Source organism: Amblyomma maculatum, chromosome 1, assembly GCF_055883805.1.
Source record: "Amblyomma maculatum isolate TAMU_Amacu chromosome 1, ASM5588380v1, whole genome shotgun sequence".
NCBI classification, from domain to species: Eukaryota; Metazoa; Arthropoda; class Arachnida; order Ixodida; family Ixodidae; genus Amblyomma; species Amblyomma maculatum.
The window spans coordinates 263348526-263355512 of NC_139344.1; the positions used below are offsets into that span (position 1 = coordinate 263348526).

The 6987-nt window shown below is 49.0% G+C and overlaps 1 long non-coding RNA gene across 1 annotated transcript; it reads left to right on the forward strand.

Moving 5' to 3' along the window:
* Window positions 1-1064: 1064 nt before the first annotated feature.
* Window positions 1065-3374, forward strand: LOC146206422 (uncharacterized). The gene is made up of 4 exons (XR_014703263.1): window positions 1065-2218; window positions 2296-2416; window positions 2769-2833; window positions 2884-3374. It is a non-coding gene; the product is annotated as an uncharacterized LOC146206422 (long non-coding RNA).
* The last annotated feature ends 3613 nt before the right edge of the window (window positions 3375-6987 follow it).

Below are 6987 nucleotides of genomic sequence, written 5' to 3' on the forward strand. Positions count from 1 at the left end.
AGAGATTTAAAAAAAAACGCCGCAACGAAGTTTGGTGAAGCCAAAGGCATTTTTCGACATACAGCGTTCCTCCGTATTTTTACATTTCGCTCAATTCACTTTGGGGCGAAGTATACCCGCCCAAATCTTGGTGACGTGCGTGATGGCCGCATTTCCTGTGGTTCGGAGCGTTACAGAGGAGCTAATCTGGGAAAAGTTCAAGTGTAAGCAAGGGCTCCAAGGTCTTGCTCAATCATAGAGTGATTTAAATTATCGTGATCCGCGATCTGCCACTATGACTCCCGCGCGTGGGCTGATTGGTCCCGACGCGGCAGGTCTGTGTGCCGACACCCAGTATGTGGCGTCATCTATCGGCGTCAAGGGGGGTCTGGGCATGCGCAGTGGAACGCGCGGTGGGTGATCACGGTAAGCTAAAACTCTAATATTCTGGCAAGTTGTAAGCAGCAGCACAGAAAAAGCGACCATCGTGCACGCCAGTTAAAAGGTCTGGGCAGCTGTACGTGTCATCAAGTTGTGTAGGAGGTTCGGAAACAGCATATCCAGTTTTTTCTACCAACCATTATGAAGTGCCTATGATAGGAAGCCCCCACGAAATATAAATGCCACGTGACTGCGCCCGTATGGGCCTAGTGCGCTAGTATGGAGGCGCCACTGCTCCGGAACAAGTGGCGCCACCTGCCACCGGCGCATCCGTATGTGGTATGTCTGCTCGTCGGAGTGAACGCGAAGTCTGCGCTTCTCGGTAACAAACTTGTTAGAACGAAACTTTTTTCGATCATTTCTTGCCTCGTGCCACGCGCGTTAATAAGAGAGGCATGTACCATGTGTGTGTGTGTGTGTTGCAAAATAAACCGAAAGCAGAGCGAAGAAAGCCGCTACCCGTTCTAGCCGTCACGGTAGAAGGCCGCCGCGCGAGCGCTTCTGCTAACGGCTCTGAGTTTTTTTTTTTTTTTTTTTAAGTAGGAATTTGGAAGCCGGGCAATATGGCACTTTAAACCAGCGTGTAATGCGTAGCACTGGCTTTTCCCCTCGGGGGCAACGTATGTGTAGATTGCATAGGGCAGACCCCCCAGAAGCGAGAGCCGAGCTCAGCTGGGCACCGTCGGTCAATGGAAAGGCTCTCTTCCACAGGAAGGGACGAGCACAGGTTGCATCTGAGATGTGCCCTAAGGCGTCGGGCGCTGCGTTCTTTTTCGTCGCTCGGCAGTTCTGCCGTAGTTTTATTTTCTACTCGGTGCGTCAAAGTGAGTGGTGACTTGCGACAGAGCGGTGGGCGAAAAAAGCTGGCATGGCTGAGCAAGCTCCGCAGCGCGTGCTGTTCCGTAGATTTCGGAAGATCAAGAACGTTGAGTATAAATGCTTGGTGCACGGGCACAAACTGTACGAAGCCAAGCACGTGTGCAGAGTGCGCGAGGAACTTCAGAGTGCAGAGTTCTGATATCTTGCTGCCCAAATCAAAAGCGCCTTCTACGACGTTAGCTTGGTGGTGAGTTTTATTCTCTTTCGGCGTCTGTTCAGATATGTAATTCGGTTTTGTTGTATGTAGTTGTCGGCAAACCCACGCAATATCACGGATGCCAGTTGCATCTGCAAAGCCGGGTGCCGGGGTTGGTGCAAGCACGCAGCAGCACTGGCGGTGTGTGTCAACAGCCATAGGCACGACTTGTGGACGGACTTGCCTTGTGCGTGGCGCAGACCATCATCGCGTTCAACGTTGGACACCAAAAAAATCTGTGAAAGTGCTTTTCGAAAGTAAGTGGAGCGGATATTGCATGGGATTCGATTCGTGGAGATCGTGACGCAGCCGCATTCAAATAACGTTTCTGTCTGTTCTCCAGGTCGGCCCATGCCTGTCCCCATCCTTCAGCTGCTATGTCCAATGTCTATGAGTTCCGTAATTAGTGGAGTGAACTGTGCATTTGCGGACATACTTAATGAAGAAGGAAGGTGCCAAATCGAAAAATAATGCAGTGCTGCACTATCTTGTATGATAAGCAGGGTAGTGGACGAAGAGGATATGGTACTTCTGAGAAGTTATGTGGCGAGCGGCAACTGCACACCGTGCTAGAAATTACAAGTATGTGCCCCTTGAAACTAAAAAGGCGTGACGTATTGTCTTGTCTCAAAAAAGAACGGGAGTTCTACAAGAAATTCGGGACCAAAAACTGAAGAAATCGTCGAGATCCCTCATGACCAGGGCTCAGGCGGCACAAACAAGGTTCGCCAATCTATTAATTTGAACTTTGAATGGTGCTTTTTTATGGCTGCGACAGCTAATATATGATTCATTACTAGGTGGGCTTCAGAATCACAAGCTCAGCGGCAGACAGGGTGAAAACAAGGCAATCGAAGTTCGACGTCTTGGCCGAGAGTTTAATGAAAGCGCGAGGCTTTTGAACTGCAGCCACATTGTATGGTAAGTGCAGGCATCAAAATATGCAATGAACATATTTTACGATTAGGCCATTGTACCATTACTATTATTATTATCACATACGCATACTCCAGTCCTTTTTCGCTGTTCCCCTTTTTATTTTCTGCGTTGCCGCTAGCCTCTTTAGTTCCGCTGGCTGCAGTTGCAGCTGCTTCGGTATCCGATAACAAATACAATGGCTGTCACATCTTTTCCCTTCATTTTTTGGTTGGTTTTGCAACAGATAACAGCTCACCACTATTATTACTTTCTTCGGGATTCATCTGGCGTAAATGCCGTAAATTCACGCAATCTTGCGCCTACTTATAAAGATGTGAATTTCCATACCTTCCAGGGAAAAAGACTCAGGACGAAGCAAGAGCGGAGCTTGCGATGGCTATCGGAGCTCCCATTCATGAGGTAACGCATATATCTCGTTCGAGTTGTTTCGTGACTCATTCTTTTCGCAGGTTGGCCTCATTATACACCCACAACAGCCATGGCTGAGCTGCAGTCCTGACGGCATTTTCTGGGCTCGGGGCACACTGCAGCTTGTAGAAATCAAGTGTCCGTTTTCATTGAGAGACAGCTGTCCCATTGATCATGAAAAGCAAACGAGTTTTGGTTGGTTGGTTTGTGGGGTTTAACGTCCCAAAGCGACTTAGGCTATGAGAGACGCCCAAACGAGTTTTGTGCCATACATTCAGTATGTCAACGGCTGCCTTGTTTTTTAAAAAAAAAAAAAAAAAACACCCATACTACACACAAATTATGCTCATGCTGTACATATTGAATTTGCAACTTGCATTTCTGTAGTTTACTCAAATGTACGCAGCATTACCGTGAGTGTCGACAGGGATGATGACTTCCTTTCTGAGTATGTCCCGAAACTTGAAGCATATTATTTTGGCTACATGTTGAAAATTCTTACTGAGTGTTTATACTGAATTGAATAAAATATTTTTTACCCTAGGAAAATGGTTTTGTCCTGTCATGAGCACGTGGTAGCGCTACAATAGACTACATAAAAAGGATCAACACAAGTTTTTTTGTTTGTTTAATATGCTGTCAGGAATGGGCGAACAAAAATAGCGAAAACAAACCTACTGACCTTCATAGACCAACGACTTCTTATGCGGCATCATCCCTTCGTGAAAGGATCGCAGAGCAAGACACCAAGCTGCCCCAAGGCTCAATAATTGTATATGTAGATGCCAGCATTGACGGATGTGAAACGACAACTGCGATTCATTGACCTTGTAAGCCGGCGCTTACTAGCACATCCAGATATCAATTTGCAGACACTCCTTTCTGTGCTGAGCTGGTTGCTGTCCAAGAGGCTCTTCGCTCTCTCTCCGTCATGGCCTTTCTACCTACAGCCAAAATTGTCATCCGCACCGACGCCCACAAGCAATACGTCTGCTCCGACGCTTCAGTCGCAGTCCAGAAATCTGCCAGAATATACATCGTCTGGCAGCTCGCATCTCGCAAACCATTCGAATTGAGTGGGTCCCACGTGACCTACTCAATTCGCAAACCTCTCCAGATTCTGCGACCCGCCAGGCGACTCTACCTTCATCAGTGACACGCTTCCTCACTATGGATGATGCCACTCTGCTTCTCACAAGAAAGGAGCACCTCCGGCGCCGCACACGCGCTCTTGTCCCATCGTGTGCGGTAACCCTCCCCAGTGGTCTTACCCGCGCTGAGGAGGTCGCGCTACGGAGGATCCAGGTCGGGGTTGCCCTCACACCTGCTGTGACACGAACATGGCCTCAATATCGATATTTATATCAACGTCCAGGATGTCCTGTCTGCAAGTCACGAGGCAGATATTCACCACTTGTGGGTCTGCCCGGCACTGAAGCCGACGAGAATTCGGCACCTGACGGCAGTGGGCCTTCCGCCGAACAACTCATCTTCATGCATGGACGCAAGGGCCTTATCATCGCTCTCTCTTGAACTTTATTAAAACAGCGAACCATTCTTCTTTCATTTAATACCCCCTTTAATTTCTTTACATATTCCATTATGCCCTGAGGCAATAAACAACGTTATTAAAAAATATATATACAAAATTGTGCTGTCAGTCCCATGAAAGCAACAAGCATAACAGTTATATTATTATCGATATATAAAAATCGGCATGCGCTGAAAAACATTTTCTTTATGCACTTCACAAAAAAATATACATCTTAAGACCTGGATCATCAGCAATGATTGAGAGTCTCCAAACAAGCGATCACGAGGGGGTATAACAGGAACCTGGTAATGAATTCCATTCTTAAATTACTCGCGAACAGGTACACCAGGTAGTTCGAGTCGTCGGTTATTCACGGTTTTCACATTGAGGGAGATCTAAGGTCAAACTTCTGTGTTAAGCCTGGTGGTCGCCATGTGCCTTTGGGGCGTTGTCACGTAGGCTACAGTAGCCCGTGACCACTGTCAAGGTCACGTGACCTGGTGGTCGCCATGTGACATTGGGGCATAATCTTGTAGGCCACCAAGTGGCCCGTGAACACGGTCAAGGTCACGTGACCTGGTGGTCGCCACGTGACGGGGGCATAATCACGTAGGCCACCAAGTTGACCAAGTGGCCTGTGATCAAAGGCGAGGTCACGTGAGCACGGTTTTCACCTTGAAGAAGATTTAGAAGTCGAACCTCTTTGTTAAGCCTGGTGGTTGCCATGTGACTGGGGCATAGTCATGTAGGCCACCAAGTGGCCCGTGACCATAATAAGGTCAAGGCCACGTGACCTGGCGGGAGCAATGTTACTTTGGTGCATAGTAACGTAAGCCACCAAGTGGCCCGTCACCACGTGACAGCGTTTGTCCTTTGATCGATCCGCCTGAGCTTCCAAAAATGCTGCCTCCGGGCAATGGGCATGCGGTCGGCGTACTACACGGTCATCAGTGTACCAGCTCGTAACACTCTTTAAGAAAACGGTGCGACGCAGTTTAGGAGGGCGAGAACAAACTGCTGCCCCGCATCTTCGAACGCGACAGCAAAGTTGGGGTTTTCTGACGAGCCTGCTTTCCTCCTTTTCCTATGTTTCGGTTGGAATGGTTCCTACCCTAACCACCTGAGTCACTCTGTGCACCCCTTCCCGACTCCTGCCCGGGGGCGAGTGGAAGTCGGCCACAGATGGGTGCTCGGAAAGTGACCCAAAGAGCGCATGCATATCCATCGACCCCTTACACCTCTGCTGCTAGGATTTCAGCCCCCACCCTGCAACAAGCGCCTCCCAGCCTCGCCCCTATTTTTACTATCAACAAAGTGGGAGGGACATCTTTCTTGGCTTCTGCGGTTAGTCAACTAGCGCTGCAACATGTGTGCCGCCGTCGACTGCCACACAGGCAACTGATCTCAACCCACTCTTTGAACTAGCCTGCATATGTGGTGTTGTAGGATGCCATCGTGGTACGACCGCAAAAAACGACTGCCAAGCACGCGCAGTTGTTTCTTCGTGGCTGCAGGACTGAATGCCGGCAGTTCGCTGTCCCGTTCCCGCCTGGCTCAGTGGGTTCTGTCAAATAAATTTGTGGAGATGAATCATAGACACACTCATTGTCGGGTCTCCACAAATATATTTGACAGGACCCGCTGAGTCAGGCGGGAACGGGACAGCGAACCGCAGGCATTCAGTGCTGCAGCCACGAGAACCAACTGTGCATGTTTGGCAGGCGTGCTGAGGTTGTCGGCTTCTGTGGCCGGACAATATGACATATACTACAGCGTCGAGGTGCGCGCCAAGCAAACCGGAGAAAGTGCACCGGTGCCATCTTCTCGGTCGATCGCAGCTCCTCTGTGTGGCGACGCGGCGAAAGAAGGTGGCTGCCATACCTTACCTCCATGGCGTACCACACCGACTCAAGAAATTGGCGGCAAGGTACAACGTTGACGTTGTATTTACAGCGAGAAACAAGATAGGAGGCTTGTGCGCCAGAGTTAGAAAGGGGCTCGACAATGTAGCTCGTGATAGTTTTCGTTGTGCAGTGTCACATAAGAAAAGGTTCACCACCTGCAGAAAGAATGTGGTTTATCGCATTCCGCTCAATTGTGGCCAGTGCTACTACGGGCAGACAGGCAGATGTCTAAATGTGCGCCTGACGGAGCACTCTAATTCTCTGGCAGGGAAGGCGAGTTCTAATCTGGCGCTACATGTGCAATCCCGAGAGTGTAAGTCGGAGGATGACCCGTCTCTTTGTGCGCCTGATTTCAGTAATACGGGTGTAGTTTACAGCAATGGTAAACAATTCTGTCGAGAGTTGGTTGAAGCATATTACATTGCTAAGGCTGAGGACAAGTGTGTGGCTAAGTCATCGGTTAGCCTTCATTGTAAGGAATTCGCTCTATTAGAAAAGTCTTTAGTTAGGCCTTGGCTTTGAATTGGCATTGAATTTTCTTCATCTTCTCAATTTCCTGCCATTCCACCGGTTGGGTTGTGCGCGTGCTTTTCGGAAGGAGGCTTCGTTGTTTTCTTCCTTTCAATAAGCATTCAGTTGCTAGTCCAGCCTTGTCCTGTCCTCTTCTTCCCTGTGTCTCGTCCTTTGGCTGGTTAAATATGAACCCT